This window comes from Rhipicephalus microplus, chromosome 8 (assembly GCF_043290135.1).
Source record: "Rhipicephalus microplus isolate Deutch F79 chromosome 8, USDA_Rmic, whole genome shotgun sequence".
In the NCBI taxonomy this organism is placed as follows: domain Eukaryota; kingdom Metazoa; phylum Arthropoda; class Arachnida; order Ixodida; family Ixodidae; genus Rhipicephalus; species Rhipicephalus microplus.
Window position 1 is genome coordinate 124942549 of NC_134707.1, and position 21138 is coordinate 124963686.

At 45.1% G+C, this 21138-nt stretch overlaps 9 non-coding genes across 9 annotated transcripts; all 9 read left to right on the forward strand.

The window, feature by feature from the left end:
• Positions 1 to 232: 232 nt before the first annotated feature.
• On the forward strand, positions 233 to 304 carry TRNAG-UCC (transfer RNA glycine (anticodon UCC)). Its single transcript has one exon. It is a non-coding gene; the product is annotated as a tRNA-Gly (tRNA).
• A 419-nt stretch (positions 305 to 723) lies between these two features.
• Positions 724 to 795, forward strand: TRNAG-UCC (transfer RNA glycine (anticodon UCC)). Its single transcript has one exon. It is a non-coding gene; the product is annotated as a tRNA-Gly (tRNA).
• A 419-nt stretch (positions 796 to 1214) lies between these two features.
• Positions 1215 to 1286, forward strand: TRNAG-UCC (transfer RNA glycine (anticodon UCC)). Its single transcript has one exon. It is a non-coding gene; the product is annotated as a tRNA-Gly (tRNA).
• Positions 1287 to 3175: 1889 nt separating this feature from the next.
• TRNAG-UCC (transfer RNA glycine (anticodon UCC)) lies at positions 3176 to 3247 on the forward strand. Its single transcript has one exon. It is a non-coding gene; the product is annotated as a tRNA-Gly (tRNA).
• A 419-nt stretch (positions 3248 to 3666) lies between these two features.
• On the forward strand, positions 3667 to 3738 carry TRNAG-UCC (transfer RNA glycine (anticodon UCC)). The gene has a single exon. It is a non-coding gene; the product is annotated as a tRNA-Gly (tRNA).
• Positions 3739 to 7055: 3317 nt separating this feature from the next.
• Positions 7056 to 7128, forward strand: TRNAG-UCC (transfer RNA glycine (anticodon UCC)). Its single transcript has one exon. It is a non-coding gene; the product is annotated as a tRNA-Gly (tRNA).
• Positions 7129 to 11485: 4357 nt separating this feature from the next.
• Positions 11486 to 11557, forward strand: TRNAG-UCC (transfer RNA glycine (anticodon UCC)). Its single transcript has one exon. It is a non-coding gene; the product is annotated as a tRNA-Gly (tRNA).
• A 3867-nt stretch (positions 11558 to 15424) lies between these two features.
• TRNAG-UCC (transfer RNA glycine (anticodon UCC)) lies at positions 15425 to 15496 on the forward strand. The gene has a single exon. It is a non-coding gene; the product is annotated as a tRNA-Gly (tRNA).
• Positions 15497 to 17390: 1894 nt separating this feature from the next.
• On the forward strand, positions 17391 to 17462 carry TRNAG-UCC (transfer RNA glycine (anticodon UCC)). Its single transcript has one exon. It is a non-coding gene; the product is annotated as a tRNA-Gly (tRNA).
• The last annotated feature ends 3676 nt before the right edge of the window (positions 17463 to 21138 follow it).

Consider the following 21138-nt stretch of genomic DNA (forward strand, 5'->3'; position numbering starts at 1 on the left):
CTTCACTACTGTTAGCGCCTTTACGTTCATCGACACCTCCGCTGCGTCACAGGTAACGAGTCGATACTTGACCCAGAGGCCGCGCTTGCAATAATGATAGCAGTGTTCACAATTTTTAGGCAGCCAAATTCAGACACGGCACGGAGCCTCAGCCAATTTTCTGGCACTCTCTGTCCATCGTAACAATGCACGTGTTCCGGATGAACAGCTGAAAGCAGCCTCGCAAATGCGGGCGTCGGTGGTACAGGGGTTAGCATAGCTGCCTTCCAAGCAGTTGACCCGGGTTTGATTCCTGGCCGACGCAACTTTTCTAAGTTGCTTTTGCTAAGTTATGTTATATTGTGCAATATGCTGTTTATTCTATTGCACGAAAGCCATTTGGCTGTTTGAAGAAAACGCCCGACTATCTTAAAAAGTCAGAGTTTCATGTTTCAGATTCTTCTGCAAGAAAATAACTTTTGAGGCTGAAGTTGGGCAAACGTCTACTACTGCTTCAACACTATTAGCGCCTTTACGTTCATTGACACCTCCGCTGCGTCACAAGTAACGAGTCGATTGTTGACTCAGAGGCCGCACTTACAATAATGATAGCAGTGATCACAATTTTATAGGCAGCCAATTGAGACACGGGACGGAGCACCAGGCAATATTCTATCACTCTCTGTCCATCGTAACAATGCACGTGTTCCGGATGAACAGCTGAAAGCAACCTCGCGAATGTGGGCGTCGGTGGTATAGCGGTTAGCATAGCTGCCTTCCAAGCAGTTGACCCGGGTTCGAATCCCGGCCGACACAACTTTTCTGTGTTGCTTTTGCTAAGTTATGTTATATTGTGCAATATGCTGTTTATTCTAATGCACAAAAGCCATTCGGCTGTTTGACGAAAACGCCCGACTATTTTAAAAAGTCAGAGTTTCGTGTTTCAGATTCTTCTGCAAGAAAATACCTTTTGAGGCTGAAGTTGGGCGAATGTCTACTACTGCTTCAACACTGTTAGCGCCTTTACGTTCATTAACACCTCCGCTGCGTCACAGGTAACGAATCGATTGTTGAATCAGACGCGGCGCTTACAATTATGATAGCAGTGATCACAATTTTATAGGCAGCTGAATTCACACACGGGATGGAGCACCAGGCATTATTCTATCACTCACTGCCCATCGTTACAATGCACGTGTTCCGGATGAACAGCTGAAGCAGCCTCGCAAATGCTGGCGTCAGTGGTATAGTGGTTAGCATAGCTGCCTTCCAAGCAGTTGTCCCGGGTTTGATTCCCGGCCGACGCATCTTTTCTATCTAGCTCTTTTCTAAGTTGTGTTATAATGTGCAATACGCTGTTTGTTCCATTGCACGATAGCGATTCCGCTGTTTGACGAAAACGCCCGACTATTTTAAAAAGTCGGAGTTTCATGTTTCAGATTCTTCTGCAAGAAAATAACTTTTGAGGCTGAAGTTGGGCAAACGTCTACTACTGCTTCAACACTGTTAGCGCCTTTACATTTATTGACACCTCCGCTGCGTCACAGGTAACGAGTCGATTGTTGACTCAGAGCCCTCGCTTACAATAATGATAGAAGTGATCACAATTTCATAGGCAGCCAAATTCAGACACAGGACGGAGCACCAGGCAATATTCTATCACTCTCTGCCCATCGTTACAATGCACGTGTTATGGATGAACAGCTGAAAGCAGCCTCGCAAATGCTGGGGTTGGTGGTATAGTGGTTAGCATAGCTGCCTTCCAAGCAGTTGACCCTGGTTTGATTCCCAGCCGACACACCTTTTCTATCTTGCTTTTTTCTAAGTTGTGTTATATAGTGCAATACGCTGTTTATACTATTGCACGAAAGTCACTCGGCTGTTTGACGAAAACGCCCAACTATTTTAAAAAGTCAAAGTTTCATGTTTCAGATTCTTCTGCAGCAAGATAACTTCTGAGGCTGATATTGGGCTAAATTCTACAAATGCTTCACTACTGTTAGCGCCTTTACGTTCATTGAAACCTCCGCTGCGTCACAGGCAACGAGTCGATTGTTGACTCAGAGGCCGCGTTTACAATAATGATAGCAGTGATCACAATTTTATAGGCAGCCAAATTCAGACACGCAACGGAGCACCAGGCAATATACTATCACTCTAGCCCATCGTTACAATGCACGTGTTCCGGATGAACAGCTGAAAGCAGCCTGGCAAATGCTGCTGTTGGTGGTATAGTGGTTAGCAATGCTTCCTTCCAAGCAGTTGACCTGGGTTTGATTCCCAGCCGACGCACCTTTTCTATGTTGCTTTATTCTAAGTTGTGTTATATTGTGCAATACGCTGTTTATTCTATTGCATGAAAGCGATTCGGCTCTTTGGCGAAAACGCCCATTTTAACAAGTCATTGTTTTATGTTTCAGATTCTACTGCAACAAGATAAGTTCTGAGGCTAAAGTGTGGCAAACTTCTCCTATTGCTTCACCAGTGTTAGCGCCTTTACATTCATTGACACCTCCGCTGCGTCACAGGTGACGAGTCGATTGTTGACTCAGAGGCCACGCTTAATATAATAATAGCAGTGAGCACAATTTTATAGGCAGCCTAATTCAGACACGGGACGGAGCACCAGGCAATATTTTATCACTCTCTGCCCATCGTTTCAATGCACGTGTTCCGGATGAACAGCTGAAAGCAGCCTCGCAAATGCTGGCGTCAGTGGTATAGTGGTTAGCATAGCTGCCTTCCAAGCAGTTGACCCGGGTTTGATTCCCAACCGACGCACCTTTTCTATGTTTTTTTTTCTAAGTTGTGTTATAATGTGCAATACGCTGTTTATTCTATTGCAAGAAAGCCAATCGGCTTTTTGACAAAAACGCCCATTTTAAAAAGTCAGAGTTTCATGTTTCAGAATCTACTGCAACAAGATAAGTTCTGAGGCTAAAGTGGGGCAAACTTCTACTATTGCTTCACCACTGTTAGCGCCTTTCCGTTCATTGACACCTCCGCTGCGTCACAGGGGACGAGTCGATTGTTGACTCAGAGGCCACGCTTACAATAATGATAGCAGTGATCACAATTTTATAGGCAGCCAATTGAGACACGGGACGGAGCACCAGGCAATATTCTATCACTCTCTGTCCATCGTAACAATGCACGTGTTCCGGATGAACAGCTGAAAGCAACCTCGCGAATGTGGGCGTCGGTGGTATAGCGGTTAGCATAGCTGCCTTCCAAGCAGTTGACCCGGGTTCGAATCCCGGCCGACACAACTTTTCTGTGTTGCTTTTGCTAAGTTATGTTATATTGTGCAATATGCTGTTTATTCTAATGCACAAAAGCCATTCGGCTGTTTGACGAAAACGCCCGACTATTTTAAAAAGTCAGAGTTTCGTGTTTCAGATTCTTCTGCAAGAAAATACCTTTTGAGGCTGAAGTTGGGCGAATGTCTACTACTGCTTCAACACTGTTAGCGCCTTTACGTTCATTAACACCTCCGCTGCGTCACAGGTAACGAATCGATTGTTGAATCAGACGCGGCGCTTACAATTATGATAGCAGTGATCACAATTTTATAGGCAGCTGAATTCACACACGGGATGGAGCACCAGGCATTATTCTATCACTCACTGCCCATCGTTACAATGCACGTGTTCCGGATGAACAGCTGAAGCAGCCTCGCAAATGCTGGCGTCAGTGGTATAGTGGTTAGCATAGCTGCCTTCCAAGCAGTTGTCCCGGGTTTGATTCCCGGCCGACGCATCTTTTCTATCTAGCTCTTTTCTAAGTTGTGTTATAATGTGCAATACGCTGTTTGTTCCATTGCACGATAGCGATTCCGCTGTTTGACGAAAACGCCCGACTATTTTAAAAAGTCGGAGTTTCATGTTTCAGATTCTTCTGCAAGAAAATAACTTTTGAGGCTGAAGTTGGGCAAACGTCTACTACTGCTTCAACACTGTTAGCGCCTTTACATTTATTGACACCTCCGCTGCGTCACAGGTAACGAGTCGATTGTTGACTCAGAGCCCTCGCTTACAATAATGATAGAAGTGATCACAATTTCATAGGCAGCCAAATTCAGACACAGGACGGAGCACCAGGCAATATTCTATCACTCTCTGCCCATCGTTACAATGCACGTGTTATGGATGAACAGCTGAAAGCAGCCTCGCAAATGCTGGGGTTGGTGGTATAGTGGTTAGCATAGCTGCCTTCCAAGCAGTTGACCCTGGTTTGATTCCCAGCCGACACACCTTTTCTATCTTGCTTTTTTCTAAGTTGTGTTATATAGTGCAATACGCTGTTTATACTATTGCACGAAAGTCACTCGGCTGTTTGACGAAAACGCCCAACTATTTTAAAAAGTCAAAGTTTCATGTTTCAGATTCTTCTGCAGCAAGATAACTTCTGAGGCTGATATTGGGCTAAATTCTACAAATGCTTCACTACTGTTAGCGCCTTTACGTTCATTGAAACCTCCGCTGCGTCACAGGCAACGAGTCGATTGTTGACTCAGAGGCCGCGTTTACAATAATGATAGCAGTGATCACAATTTTATAGGCAGCCAAATTCAGACACGCAACGGAGCACCAGGCAATATACTATCACTCTAGCCCATCGTTACAATGCACGTGTTCCGGATGAACAGCTGAAAGCAGCCTGGCAAATGCTGCTGTTGGTGGTATAGTGGTTAGCAATGCTTCCTTCCAAGCAGTTGACCTGGGTTTGATTCCCAGCCGACGCACCTTTTCTATGTTGCTTTATTCTAAGTTGTGTTATATTGTGCAATACGCTGTTTATTCTATTGCATGAAAGCGATTCGGCTCTTTGGCGAAAACGCCCATTTTAACAAGTCATTGTTTTATGTTTCAGATTCTACTGCAACAAGATAAGTTCTGAGGCTAAAGTGTGGCAAACTTCTCCTATTGCTTCACCAGTGTTAGCGCCTTTACATTCATTGACACCTCCGCTGCGTCACAGGTGACGAGTCGATTGTTGACTCAGAGGCCACGCTTAATATAATAATAGCAGTGAGCACAATTTTATAGGCAGCCTAATTCAGACACGGGACGGAGCACCAGGCAATATTTTATCACTCTCTGCCCATCGTTTCAATGCACGTGTTCCGGATGAACAGCTGAAAGCAGCCTCGCAAATGCTGGCGTCAGTGGTATAGTGGTTAGCATAGCTGCCTTCCAAGCAGTTGACCCGGGTTTGATTCCCAACCGACGCACCTTTTCTATGTTTTTTTTTCTAAGTTGTGTTATAATGTGCAATACGCTGTTTATTCTATTGCAAGAAAGCCAATCGGCTTTTTGACAAAAACGCCCATTTTAAAAAGTCAGAGTTTCATGTTTCAGAATCTACTGCAACAAGATAAGTTCTGAGGCTAAAGTGGGGCAAACTTCTACTATTGCTTCACCACTGTTAGCGCCTTTCCGTTCATTGACACCTCCGCTGCGTCACAGGGGACGAGTCGATTGTTGACTCAGAGGCCACGCTTACAATAATGATAGCAGTGATCACAATTTTATAGACAGCCTAATTCAGACACGGGACGGAGCACCAGGCAATAATTTATCACTGTCTGCCCATCGTTACAATGCACGTGTTCTGGATGAACAGCTGAAAGCAGCCTCGCAAATGCTGGCGTCAGTGGTATAGTGGTTAGCATAGCTGCCTTCCAAGCAGTTGACTCGGGTTTGATTCCTGGCCGACGCATCTTTTCTATGTTGTTTTTGCTAAGTTGTGTTATATTGTGCAATATGCTGTTTATTCTTTTGCACGAAGTCACAGTTTCATGTTTCAGATTCTTCTGCAACAAAATAACTTTTGAGGCTGAAGTTGGGCAAACTTCTACTACTGCTTCAACACTGTTAGTGCCTTTAGGTTCATTGACACCTCCGCTGAGTCACAGGTAACGAGTCGATTGTTGACTCAGAGGCCGTGCTTACAATAATGATAGCAGTGATCACAATTTTATAGGCAGCCGAATTCAGACACGGGACGGAGCACCAGGCAATATTTTTACACTCTAGCCCATCGTTACAATGCACGTGTTCCGGATGAACAGCTGAAAGCAGCCTGGCAAATGCTGGCGTCGATGGCATAGTGGTTAGCATAGCTCCCTTCCAAGCAGTTGACCTGAGTTTGATTCCCAGCCGACGCACCTTTTCTATGTTGCTTTTTTCTAAGTTGTGTTATAATGTGCAATACGCTGTTTATTCTATTGCATGAAAGCCAATCGGCTATTTGACAAAAACGCCCATTTTAAAAAGTCAGAGTTTCATGTTTCAGATTCTACTGCAACAACATAAGTTCTGAGGCTGAAGTTGGGCAAACGACTACTACTGCTTCACCACTGTTAGCGCCTTTGCGTTCATTGACACCTCCGCTGCGTCACAGGTAACGAGTCAATAATTGACTCAGAGGCCGCGCTTACAATAATGATAGCAGTGTTCGCAATTTTTTTGGCAGCCAAATTAAGACACGGCAGGGAGCCGCAGCCGATTTTCTGTCACTCTCTGCCCAGCGTTACAATGCACGTGTTCCGGATGAACAGCTGAAAGGAGCCTCACAAGTTCCGGCGTCCGTGGTATAGTGGTTAGCATAGCTGCCTTCCACGCAGTTGACCCGGGTTTGATTTCCCTGCGACGCTTCTTTTCTATGTTGCTTTTTTGTAAGTTGTGTTATATTGTGCAACACGCTGTTTATTCCATTGCACGAAAGCCATTCGGCTGTTTGACAAAAATGCCCGGCTATTTTAAAAGTCAGAGTTTCATGTTTCAGATTCTTCTGCAAGAAAATAACTTTTGAGGCTGTAGTTGGGCGAACGTCTGCTACTGCTTCAACACTGTTAGCGCCTTTACCTTCATTGACACCTCCGCTGCGTCACAGGAAACGAGTCGATTGTTGACTCAGAGGCCTCGCTTACAATATTGACAGAAGTGATCAGAAGTTTATAGGAAGCCAAATTCAGACACGGACGCAGCTCCAGGCAATATTCTATCACTCTCTGCTCTTTGTTACAATGCACGTGTTCCGGATAAACAACTGAAAGCAGCCTCACAAGTGCTGGCGTCCGTGGTATAGTGGTTAGCATAGCTGCCTTCCACGCAGTTGACCCGGGTTTGATTCCCGGCGACGCTTCTTTTCTATGTTGCTTTTTTGTAAGTCGTGTTATATTGTGCAATACGCTGTTTATTCCATTGCACGAAAGCCATTCGGCTGTTTGACGAAAACGCCCAACTATTTTAAAAAGTCAGAGTTTCATGTTTCAAATTCTTCCTCAACAAAATAACGTCTGACGCTGAAGTTGGGCTAACTTCTACTAATGCTTCACCACTGTTAGCGTTTTTGCGTTCATTGACACCTCCACTGCGTCACAGGTAACGAGTCGATATTTGACTCAGAGGACGCGCTTACGATAATGATAGCAGTGATCACAATTTTTTAGGCAGCCAAATTCAGACACGGCACGGAGCCTCAGCATACTTTCTGTCACTCTCTGCCCATCGTTACAATGCACGTGTTCCGGATGAACAGCTGAAAGCAGCCTCGCAAATGCGGGCGTCGGTAGTATAGTGGTTAGCATAGCTGCCTTCCCAGCAGTTGACATGGGTTTGATTCCCGGCCGACGCAACTTTTCTTTGTTGCTTTTGCTAAGTTATGTTATATTGTGCAATAAGCTGTTTATTCTATTGCACGGAAGCCATTCAGCTGTTTGAAGAAAACGCCCGACTATTTTAAAAAGTCAGAGTTTCATGTTTCAGATTCTTCTGCAAGAAAATAACTTTTGAGGCTGAAGTTTGGCAAATGTCTACTACTGCTTCAACACTGTTAGCGCCTTTGCGTTCATTGACACCTCCGCTGCGTCACAGGTAACGAGTCAATATTTGACTCAGAGGCCGCGCTTAAAATAATGATAGCAGTGTTCACAATTTTACAGGCAGCCAAATTCAGACAACGGACGGAGCACCAGGCAATATTCTATCACTCTCTGCCCATCGTTACAATGCACGTGTTGCGGATGAACAGCTGAAAGCAGCCTCGCAAATGCTGGCGTCGGTGGTATATTGGTTAGCATAGCTGCCTTCCACGCAGTTGACCCGGGTTTGATTCCCGGATGACGCTTCTTTTCTATGTTGCTTTTTTCTAAGTTGTGTTATATTGTTAAATACGCTGTTTATTTCATCGCACGAAAGCCATTCGGCTGTTTGACAAAAACGCCCAACTATTTTAAAAAGTCAGAGTTTCATGTTTCAGATTCTTCTGCAAGAAAATAACTTCTGAGGGTGATGTTGGGCTAACTTCTACTAATGCTTCACCACTGTTAGCGCCTTTGCGTTCATGGACACCTCCGCTGCGTCACAGGAAACGAGTCGAATGTTGACTAAGAGGCCTCGCTTACAATAACAACAGAAGTGATCACAAGTTTATAGGAAGCCAAAATTAGACACGGACGCAGCTCCAGGCAATATTCTATCACTCTCTGCCCATCTTTACAATGGACGTGTTCCGGATGAACAGCTGAAAGCAGCCTCGCAAATGCTGGCGTCGGTGGTATAGTGGTTAGCATAGCTGCCTTCCAAGCAGTTGACCCTGGTTTGATTCCCAGCCGACACACCTTTCTATGTTGCTTTTTTATAAGTTGTGTTATATTGTGCAATACGCTATTTATACTATTGCATGAAAGCCACTAGGCTGTTTGACGAAAACGCCCAACTATTTTAAAAAGTCAGAGTTTCATGTTTCAGATTCTTCTGCAAGAAAATAACTTCTGAGGGTGATGTTGGGCTAACTTCTACTAATGCTTCACCACTGTTAGCGCCTTTGCGTTCATGGACACCTCCGCTGCGTCACAGGAAACGAGTCGATTGTTGACTCAGAGGCCTCGCTTACAATAACGATAGAAGTGATCACAATTTTATAGGCAGCCAAATTCAGACACGGCACGGAGCCCCAGCCAATTTTCTGTCACTCTCTGCCTATCGTTACAATGCACGTGTTCCGGACGAACAGCTGAAAGCAGCCTCGCAAATGCTGGCGTCAGTGGTATAGTGGTTAGCATAGCTGCCTTCCAAGCAGTTGTCTCAGGTTTGATTCCCGGCCGACGCATCTTTTCTATCTTGCTCTTTTCTATGTTGTGGTATAATATGCAATACGCTGTTTGTTCCATTGCACGAAAGCGATTCCGCTGTTTGACGAAAACTCCCGACTATTTTAAAAAGTCACAGTTGCCTGTTTCAGGTTCTTCTGCAACAAAATAACTTCTGAGGGTGATGTTGGGCTAACTTCTACTAATGCTTCACCACTGTTAGCGCCTTTGCGTTCATTGACACCTCCGCTGCGTCACAGGTAACGAGTCAATATTTGACTCAGAGGCCGCGCTTAAAATAATGATAGCAGTGTTCACAATTTTATAGGCAGCCAAATTCAGACAAGGGACGGAGCACCAGGCAATATTCTATCACTCTCTGCCCATCGTTACAATGCACGTGTTCCGGACGAACAGCTGAAAGCAGCCTCGCAAATGCTGGCGTCGGTGTTATAGTGGTTAGCATAGCTGCCTTCTAAGCAGTTGACCCGGGTTTCATTCCCAGCTGACGCACCTTTTCTATGCTGCTTTTTTCTAAGTTGTGTTATAATGTGCAATACGCTGTTTAAACTATTGCACGAAAGCCGTTGCGCTGTATGACGAAAACGCCCAACTATTTTAATAAGTCAGAGTTCCATGTTTCAGAATCTTCTGCAGCAAAATCACTTCTGAGGCTGATGTTGGGCTAACTTCTACTAATGCTTCACTACTGTTAGCGCCTTTACGTTTGTTGACACCTCCGCTGCGTCACAGGTAACGAGTCGATATTTGACCCAGAGGCCGCGCTTACAATAATGATAGCAATGATCACAATTTTTTTGGCAGCCAAATTAAGACACGGCAGGGAGCCGCAGCCGATTTTCTGTCACTCTCTGCCCATCGTTACAATGCACGAGTTCCGGATGAACAGCTGAAGCAGCCGCGCAAATGCTGGCGTCAGTGGTATAGTGGTTAGCATAGCTGCCTTCCAAGCAGTTTTCCCGGGTTTGATTCCCGGCCGACGCATATTTTCTATCTTGCTCTTTTCTAAGTTGTGTTATAATGTGCAATACGCTGTTTGTTCTATTGCACGAAAGTCACTCGGCTGTTTGACGAAAACGCCCAACTATTTTAAAAAGTCAGAGTTTCATGTTTCAGATTCTTCTGCAGCAAGATAACATCTGAGGCTGATATTGGGCTAACTTCTACAAATGCTTCACTACTGTTAGCGCCTTTACGTTCATTGACACCTCCGCTGCGTCACAGGTAACGAGTGGATTGTTGACTCATAGGCCGCGCTTACAATAATGATAGCAGTGATCACAATTTTATAGGCAGCCAATACAGACACGGGACGGAGCACCAGGCAATATTCTATCACTCTCTGTCCATCGTAAAAATGCACGTGTTCCGGATGAACAGCTGAAAGCAGCCTCGCAAATGAGGGCGTCGGTGGTATAGTGGTTAGCATAGCTGCCTTCCAGGCAGTTGACCCGGGTTCGATTCCCAGCCGACACAACTTTTCTTTGTTGCTTTTGCTAAGTTATGTTACATTGTGCAATAAGCTGTTTATTCTATTGCACGGAAGCCATTCAGCTGTTTGAAGAAAATCGCCCGACTATTTTAAAAAGTCAGAGTTTCATGTTTCAGACTCTTCTGCAAGAAAATAACTTTTGAGGCTGAAGTTGGGCAAACGTCTACTACTGCTTCCACACTGTTAGCGCCTTTACGTTCATTGACACCTCCGCTGCGTCACAGGTAACGAGTCGATTGTTGACTCAGAGGCCTCGCTTACAATAATGATAGCAGTGATCACAAGTTTATAGGCAGCAAAATTCAGACCCGGCACGGAGCCGTAGCCGACTTTCTGTCACTCTCTGCCCATCGTTTATTGCACGTGTTCCGGATGAACAGCTGATAGCAGCCTCGCAAATGCTGGCGTCGGTGGTATAGTGGTTAGCATAGCTGCCTTCCAAGCAGTTGACTCTGGTTTGATTCCCAGCCGACGCACCTTTTCTATGTTGCTTTTTTCTAGGTTGTGTTATATTGTGCAATATGCTGTTTATTCTATTGCACAAAAGCCATTTGGCTGTTTGACGAAAACGCCCGACTATTTCAAAAAGTCAGAGTTTCATGTTTCAGATTATTCTTTAAGAAAATAACTTTTGAGGCTGAAGTTAGGCAAATGTCTACTACTGCTTCAACACTGTTAGCGCCTTTACGTTCATTGACACCTCCGCTGCGTCACAAGTAACGAGTCTATTGTTCACTCAGAGGCCGCGCTTACAATAATGATAGCAGTGATCACAATTTTATAGGCAGCCAATTGAGCTACGGGACGGAGCACCAGGCAATATTCTATCATTCTCTGTCCATCGTAAAAATGCACGTGTTCCGGATGAACAGCTGAAAGCAGCCTCGCAAATGCGGGCGTCGGTGGTATAGTGGTTAGCATAGCTGCCTTCCAAGCAGTTGACCCGGGTTCGAATCCCAGGCGACGCAACTTTTGTGTGTTGCTTTTGCTAAGTTATGTTATATTGTGCAATATGCTGTTTATTCTATTGCACAAAAGCCATTCGGCTGTTTGACGAAAACGCCCGACTATTTTAAAAAGTCAGAGTTTCATGTTTCAGATTCTACTGCAAGAAAATAACTTTTGAGGCTGAAGTTGGGTGAATGTCTACTACTGCTTCAACACTGTTAGCGCCTTTACGTTCGATGACACCTCCGCTGCGTCACAGGTAACGAGTCGATTGTTGAATCAGAGGCGGCGCTTACAATTATGATAGCAGTGATCACAATTTTATAGGCAGCCAAATTCAGACACGGGACGGAGCACCAGGCAATATTCTAACACTCTCTGCCCATCGTTACAATGCACGTGTTTCGGACGAACAGCTGAAAGCAGCCTCGCAAATGCTGGCGTCGGTGTTATAGTGGTTAGCATAGCTGCTTTCTAAGCAGTCGACCCGGGTTTGATTCCCAGCCGACGCACCTTTTCTATGTTGCTTTTTTCTAAGTTGTGTTATAATGTGCAATACGGTGTTTATTTTACTGCGCGAAAGCCATTTGGCTATTTGACAAAAACACCCGACAATTTTAAAAAGTCACAGTTGCCTGTTTCAGGTTCTTCTGCAACAAAATAACTTGTTAGGGTGATTTTGGGCTAACTTCTACTAATGCTTCACCACTGTTAGCGCCTTTGCGTTCATTGACACCTCCGCTGCGTCACAGGTAACAAGTCAATATTTGACTCAGAGGCCACGCTTACAATAATGATAGCAGTGTTCACAATTTTATAGGCAGCCAAATTCAGACACGGGACGGAGCACCAGGCAATATTCTATCACTCTCTGCCCATCGTTACAATGCACGTGTTCCGGACGAACAGCTGAAAGCAGCCTCGCAAATGCTGGCGTCGGTGTTATAGTGGTTAGCATAGCTGCCTTCTAAGCAGTTGACCCGGGTTGGATTCCCAGCTGACGCAACTTTTCTATGCTGCTTTTTTCTAACTTGTGTTATAATGTGCAATACGCTGTTTAAACTATTGCACGAAAGCCATTCCGCTGTTTGACGAAAACGCCCAACTATTTTAAAAAGTCAGAGTTCCATGTTTCAGATTCTTTGCAGCAAGATAACTTCTGAGGCTGATGTTGGGCTAACTTCCACTAATGCTTCACTACTGTTGGCGCCTTTACGTTCATTGACACCTCCGCTGCGTCACAGGTAACGAGTCGATTGTTGACACAGAGGCCGCGCTTACAATAATGATAGCAGTGATCACAATTTTATAGGCAGCCAAATTCAGACACGGGACGGAGCACCAGGAAATATTCTATCACTCTCTGCCCATCGTTACAATGCACGTGTTCCGGACGAACAGCTGAAAGCAGCCTCGCAAATGCTGGCGTCGGTGTTATAGTGGTTAGCATAGCTGCCTTCTAAGCAGCTGACCCGGGTTTGATTCCCAGCCGACGCACCTTTTCTATCTTCCTTTTTTCTAAGTTGTGTTATAATGTGCAATACGCTGTTTATACTATTGCACGAAAGTCTCTCGGCTGTTTGACGAAAACGCCCAACTATTTTAAAAAGTCAGAGTTTCATGTTTCAGATTCTTCTGCAGCAAGATAACTTCTGAGGCCGATGTTGGGCTAACTTCCACTAATGCTTCACTACTGTTAGCGCCTTTACGTTCATTGACACTTCCGCTGCGTCACAGGTAACGAGTCGATTGTTGACTCAGAGGCCTCGCTTACAATAATGATAGCAGTGATCACAAGTTTATAGGCAGCCAAATTCAGACACGGCACGGAGCCCCAGCAGACTTTCTGTCTTTCTCAGCCCATCGTTTAATGCACGTGTTCCGGATGAACAGCTGAAAGGAGCCTCGCAAATTCCGGCATCCGTGGTATAGTGGTTAGCATAGCTGCCTTCCAAGCAGTTGACCCATGTCTGATTCCCGGGCGACGCATTTTTTCTATGTTGCTTTTTTCTAAGTTTTGTTATAATGTGCAATACGGTGTTTATTCTATTGCACGAAAGCCATTTGGCTATTTGACAAAAACACCCGACAATTTTAAAAAGTCACAGTTGCCTGTTTCAGGTTCTTCTGCAACAAAATAACTTGTTAGGGTGATGTTGGGCTAACTTCTACTAATGCTTCACCACTGTTAGCGCCTTTGCGTTCATTGACACCTCCGCGGCGTCACAGGTAACGAGTCAATAATTGACTCAGAGGCCGCGCTTACAATAATGATAGCAGTGTTCACAATTTTAGAGGCAGCCGAATTCAGACACGGGACGGAGCACCAGGCAATATTCTATCACTCTCTGCCCATCGTTACAATGCACGTGTTCCGGACGAACAGCTGAAAGCAGCCTCGCAAATGCTGGCGTTGGTGTTATAGTGGTTAGCATAGCTGCCTTCTAAGCAGTTGACTCGGGTTTGATTCCCAGCTGACGCACCTTTTCTATGCTGCTCTTTTCTAAGTTGTGTTATAATGTGCAATACGCTGTTTAAACTATTGCACGAAAGCCATTCCGCTGTTTGACAAAAACGCCCAACTATTTTAAAAACTCAGAGTTCCATGTTTCAGATTCTTCTGCAGCAAAATCACTTCTGAGGCTGTCATTGGGCTAACTTCTACTAATGCTTCACTACTGTTAGCGCCTTTACGTTCATCGACACCTCCGCTGCGTCACAGGTAACGAGTCGATACTTGACCCAGAGGCCGCGCTTGCAATAATGATAGCAGTGATCACAATTTTTTTCGCAGCCAAACTAGAACACGGCAGGGAGCCGCAGCCGATTTTCTGTCATTCTCTGCCAATCGTTACAATGCACGTGTTCCAGATGAACAGCTGAAAGGAGCCTCGCAAATTCCGGCGTTCGTGCTATAGTGGTTAGCATTGCTGCCTTCCAAGCAGTCGACCATGGTGTGATTCCCGGCCGACGCAACTTTTCTTTGTTGCTTTTGCTAAGTTATGGCATATTGTGCTATATGCTGTTTATTCTATTGCACGAAAGCCATTCGGCTGTTTAAAGAAAAAGCCCGACTATTTTAAAAAGTCAGAGTTTCATATTTCAGATTCTTCTGCAAGAACATAACTTTTGAGGCTGAAGTTGGGCAACCGTCTACTACTGCTTCAACACTGTTAGCGCCTTTACGTTCGTTGACACCTCCGCTGCGTCACAGGTAACGAGTCGATTGTTGACTCAGAGGCCGCGCTTACGATAATGATAGCAGTGATCATAATTTATTAGGCAGCCAAGTTCAGACACGGCATGGAGCCCTAGACAATTTTCTGTCACTCTCTGCCCATCGTTACAATGCACGTGTTCCGGATGAACAGCTGAAAGCAGCCTCGCAAATGCTGGCGTCGGTGGTGTAGTGGTTAGCATAGCTGCCTTCCAAACAGTTGACCCTGGTTTGATTCCCAGCCGACGCACCTTTTGTATGTTGCTTTTTTCTAAGATGTGTTATAATGTGCCATACGCTGCTTATTCCATTGCACGACAGCCATTCGGCTGTATGACGAAAACGCCCAACTATTTTAAAAAGGTAAAGTTTCATGTTTCAGATTCCTCTGCAGCAAAATGACTTCTGAGGCTGACGTTGGGCTAACTTCTACTAATGCTTCACTACTGTTAGCGCTTTTACATTCATTGACACCTCCGCTGCGTCTCAGGTAACAAGTCGATTGTTGACTCAGAGGCCGCGCTTACAATAATGATAGCAGTGATCACAATTTTATAGGCAGCCAATTCAGACACGGGACGGAGCACCAGGCAATATTCTATCACTCTCTGTCCATCGTAACAATGCACGTGTTCCGGATGAACAGCTGAAAGCAACCTCGCGAATGTGGGCGTCGGTGGTATAGTGGTTTGCATAGCTGCCTTCCAAGCAGTTGACCCGGGTTCGAATCCCGGCCGACACAACTTTTCTTTGTTGCTTTTGCTAAGTGATGGTATATTGTGCAATAAGCTGTTTATTCTATTGCACGAAAGCCATTCAGCTGTTTGAAGAAAATCGCCCGACTATTTGAAAAAGTCAGAGTTTCATGTTTCAGATTCTTCTGCAAGAAAATAACTTTTGAGGCTGAAGTTGGGCGAATGTCTACTACTGCTTCAACACTGTTAGCGCCTTTACGTTCATTAACACCTCCGCTGCGTCACAGGTAACGAGTCAATATTTGACTCAGAGACCACGCTTACAATAATGATAGCAGTGTTCACAATTTTATAGGCAGCCAAATTCAGACACGGGACGGAGCACCAGGCAATATTCTATCACTCTCTGCCCATCGTTACAATGCACGTGTTCCGGACGAACAGCTGAAAGCAGCCTCGCAAATGCTGGCGTCGGTGTTATAGTGATTAGCATAGCTGCTTTCTAAGCAGTTAACCCGGGTTCGATTCCAAGCTCACGCACCTTTTCTATGCTGCTTTTTTCTAAGTTGTGTTATAATGTGCAATACGCTGTTTAAACTATTGCACGAAAGCCATTCGGCTGTTTGACGAAAACGCCCAACTATTTCAAAAAGTCAGAGTTCCATGTTTCAGATTCTTCTACAGCAAAAACACTTCTGAAGCTGACGTTGGGCTAACTTCTACTAATTCTTCACTACTGTTAGCGCCTTTACGTTCATTGACACCTCCGCTGCGTCACAGGTAACAAGTCGATATTTGACCCAGAGGGCGCGCTTACAATAATGATAGCAGTGATCACAATTTTTTTGGCAGCCAAATTAAGACACGGCAGGAAGCCGCAGCCGATTTTATGTCACTCTCTGCCCATCGTTACAATGCACGCGTTCCGGATATACAGCTGAAGCACCCTCGCAAATGCTGGCGTCAGTGGTACAGTGGTTAGCATAGCTGCCTTCCAAGCAGTGGACCCGGGTTCGATTCCCAGCCGACGTAACTTTTCTTTGTTGCTTTTGCTAAGTTATGTTATATTGTGCATTATGCTAATTGTTCCATTGCACGAAAGCGATTCCGCTGTTTGACGAAAACGCCCGACTATTTTAAAAAGTTAGTTTCATGTTTCAGATTCTTCTGCAAGGACATACCTTTTGAGGCTGATGTTGGGCTAACTTCTACTAATGCTTCACTACTGTTAGCGCATTTACGTCCATTGACACCTCCGCTGCGTCACAGGTAACGAGTCGATTGTTGACTCAGAGGCCTCGCTTACAATAATGATAGCAGTGATCACAAGTTTATAGGCAGCAAAATTCAGACCTGGCACGGAGCCGTAGCCGACTTTCTGTCACTCTCTGCCCATCGTTTATTGCACGTGTTCCGGATGAACAGCTGATAGGAGCCTCGCAAATTCCGGCATCTGTGGTATAGTGGTTAGCATAGCTCCCTTCCAAGCAGTTGACCCGGGTTCGATTCCTGGCCGACGCAACTTTTCTTTGTTGCTTTTGCTAAGTGATGTTATATTGTGCAATAAGCTGTTTTTTCTATTGTACGAAAGCCATTCACCTGTTTGAAGAAAATCGCCCGACTATTTTAAAAAGTCAGAGTTTCATGTTTCAGATTCTTCTGCGAGAAAATAACTTTTGAGGCTGAAGTTGGGCAAACGTCTACTACTGCTTCAACACTGTTACCGCATTTACGTCCATTGACACCTCCGCTGCGTCACAGGTAACGAGTCGATTGTTGACTCAGAGGCCTCGCTTACAATAATGATAGCAGTGATCACAAGTTTATAGGCAGCAAAATTCAGACCCGGAACGGAGCCGTAGCCGACTTTCTGTCACTCTCTGCCCATCGTTTATTGCACGTGTTCCGGATGAACAGCTGATAGCAGCCTCGCAAATGCTGGCGTCGGTGGTATAGTGGTTAGCATAGCTGCCTTCCAAGCAGTTGACCCGGGTTCCATTTCCGGCCGACGCATCTTTTTTATGTTGCTCTTTTCAAAGTTGTGTTATAATGTGCAATACGCTACTTATTCCATTGCACGACAGCCATTCGGCTGTATGACGAAAACGCCCAACTATTTTAAAAAGGTAAATTTTCATGTTTCAGATTCCTCTGCAGCAAAATGACTTTTGAGGCTGACGTTGGGCTAACTTCTACCAATTCTTCACTTCTGTTATCGCCTTTACGTTCATTGACACCTCCACTGCGTCACAGGTAACGAGTCGATTGTTGACTCAGAGGCCGCGCTTACAATAATGATAAGAGTGATCACAATTTTGTAGGCAGCCAGATTCAGACACGGCAGGGAGCCCCAGCCAATTTTCTGTCACGCTCTGCCCATCGTTACAATGCACGTGATCCGGATGAACAGCTGAAAGCAGCCTCGCAAATGCTGGCGTCGGTGGTATAGTGGTTAGCATAGCTGCCTTCCAAGCAGTCGACCCTGGTGTGATTCCCGGCCGACGCAACTTTTCTTTGTTGCTTTTGCTAAGTTATGGCATATTGTGCTATAAGCTGTTTATTCTATTGCACGAAAGCCATTCGGCTGTTTAAAGAAAAAGCCCGACTATTTTAAAAAGTCAGAGTTTCATGTTTCAGATTCCTCTGCAGCAAAATGACTTCTGAGGCTGACGTTGGGCTAATTTCTAACAATCCTTCACTTCTGTTAGCGCCTTTACGTTCATTGACACCTCCGCTGCGTCACAGGTAACGAGTCGATTGTTGACTCAGAGGCCTCGCTTACAATAATGATAGGAGTGATCACAATTTTATAGGCAGCCAAATTCAGACACGGCAGGGAGCCCCAGCCAATTTTCTGTCACTCTCTGCCCATCGTTACAATGCACGTGTTCCGGATGAACAGCTGAAGCAGCCTCGTAAATGCTGGCGTCAGTGGTAAATTGGTTAGCATAGCTGCCTTCCAAGCAGTTGACCCGGGTTCGATTCCCGGCCGACGCAACTTTTCTTTGTTGCTTTTGCTGAGTTATGTTATATTGTGCAATATGCTGTTTAATCCATTGCACGAAAGCCATACGGCTGTTTGAAGAAAACGCCCGACTATTTTAAAAAGTCAGAGTTTCGTGTTTCAGATTCTTCTGCAAGAAAATAACTTTTGAGGCTGAAGTTGGGCAAACGTCTACTACTGCTTCAACACTGTTAGCACCATTACGTTCATTGACACCGCCACTGTGTCACAGGTAACGAGTTGATTGTTGACTCAGAGGGCGCGCTAACAATAACGGTAGCAATGATCACAATTTTATAGGCAGCCAAATTCAGACACGGCACGGAGCACCAGGCAATATTCTATCACTCTCTGCCCATCGTTGCAATGCACGTGTTCCGGATGAACAGCTCAAAGCAGCCTTGCAAATGCTGGGTCGGTGGTATAGTGTTTAGCATAGCTGCTTTCTAAGCAGTCGACCGTGGTGTGATTCCCGGACGACGCAACTTTTCTTTGTTGCTTTTGCTGAGTTATGTTATATTGTGCTATATGCTGTTTATTCTATTGCACGAAAGCCAATTGGCTGTTTGAAGAAAAAGCCCGACTATTTTAAAAAGTCAGAGTTCCATTTTTCAGATTCTTCTGCAAGAAAATAACTTTTGAGGCTGAAGTTGGGCAACCGTCTACTACTGTGTACACACTGTTAGCGCCTTTACGTTCAATGACACCTCCGTTGCGTCACAGTTAACAAGTCGATTGTGGACTCAGAGGCCGCGCTTACAATAATGATAGCAGTGATCACAATTTTATAGGCAGCGAAATTCAGACACGGTACGGAGCACCAGCCGACTTTCTGTCACTCTCTGCCCATCGTTACATTGCACGTTTTCCGGATGAACAGCTGAAAGCAGCCTCGCAAATGCTGGCGTCGGTGGTATAGGGGTTAGCATAGCTGCCTTCCAAGCAGTTGACCCGGGTTCCATTTCCGGCCGACGCATTTTTTCTATGTTGCTTTATTCTACGTTGTGTTATAATATGCAATACGCTGTTTATACTATTGCACGAAAGCCACTCGGCTGTTTGACGAAAACGCCCAACTATTTTAAAAAGTCAGAGTGTCAAGTTTCAGATTCTTCTGCAGCAAAATAACTTCTGAGGCTGACGTTGGGCTAACTTCTAACAATCCTTCACTTCTGTTAGCGCCTTTACGTTCATTGACACCTCCGCTGCGTCACAGGTAACGAGTCGATTGTTGACTCAGAGGCCTCGCTTACAATAATGATAGGAGTGATCACAATTTTATAGGCAGCCAGATTCAGACACGGCAGGGAGCCCCAGCCAATTTTCCGTCACTCTCTGCCCATCGTTACAATGCACGTGTTCCGGATGAACAGGAGAAAGGAGCCTCGCAAATTTCGGCGTCCGTGCTATAGTGGTTAGCCTAGCTGCCTTCCAAGCAGTTGATCCGAATTTGATTCCCGGGCGACTCATCTTTTCTATGTTGCTTTTTTCTAAGTTGTGTTATAATGTGTAATACGAGTTTTATTCTATTTCACGAAAGCCATTGGGCTATTTTACAAAAACACCCGACGATTTGAAAAAGTCATAGTTGCCTGTTTGAGAATTTTCTGCAACAAAATAACTTCTGAGGGTGATGTTGGGCTAACTTCAACTAATGCTTCACTACTGTTAGCGCCTTTACGTTCATTGACACCTCCGTTGCGTCACAGTTAACGAGTCGATTTTTGACTCAGAGGCCGCGCTTACAATAATGATAGCAGTGATCACAATTTTATAGGCAGCGAAATTCAGACACGGTACGGAGCACCAGGCAATATTCATCACTGTCTGCCCATCGTTGCAATGCACGTGTTCCCGATGAACAGCTGAAAGCAGCCTCGCAAATGCCGGCGTCGATGGTATAGTGGTTAGCATAGCTGCCTTCCAAGCAGTTGACCCGGGTTCGATTTCTGGCCGACGCACCTTTTCTATGTTGCTTTTTTCTAAGTTGTGTTATAATGTGCAATACGCTGTTTATACTATTGCACGAAAGCCACTCGGCTGTTTGACGGAAACGCGCAACTATTTTAAAAAGTTAGAGTTTCAAGTTTCAGACTCCTCTGCAGCAAAATAACTTCCGAGGTTGATGTTGGGCTAACTTCTACTAATGCTTCACTACTGTTAGCGCTTTTACATTCATTGACATCTCCGCTGCGTCTCAAGTAACGAGTCGATTGTTGACTCAGAGGCCGCGCTTACAATAATGGTAGGAGCGATCACAATTTTATAGGCAGCCAAATTCAGACACGGCAGGGAGCGCCAGCTGATTTTCTGTCATTCTCTGCCAATCGTTACAATGCACGTGTTCCAGATGAACAGCTGAAAGGAGCCTCGCAAATTCCGGCGTTCGTGCTATAGTGGTTAGCATTGCTGCCTTCCAAGCAGTCGACCATGGTGTGATTCCCGGCCGACGCAACTTTTCTTTGTTGCTTTTGCTAAGTTATGGCATATTGTGCTATATGCTGTTTATTCTATTGCACGAAAGCCATTCGGCTGTTTAAAGAAAAAGCCCGACTATTTTAAAAAGTCAGAGTTTCATATTTCAGATTCTTCTGCAAGAACATAACTTTTGAGGCTGAAGTTGGGCAACCGTCTACTACTGCTTCAACACTGTTAGCGCCTTTACGTTCGTTGACACCTCCGCTG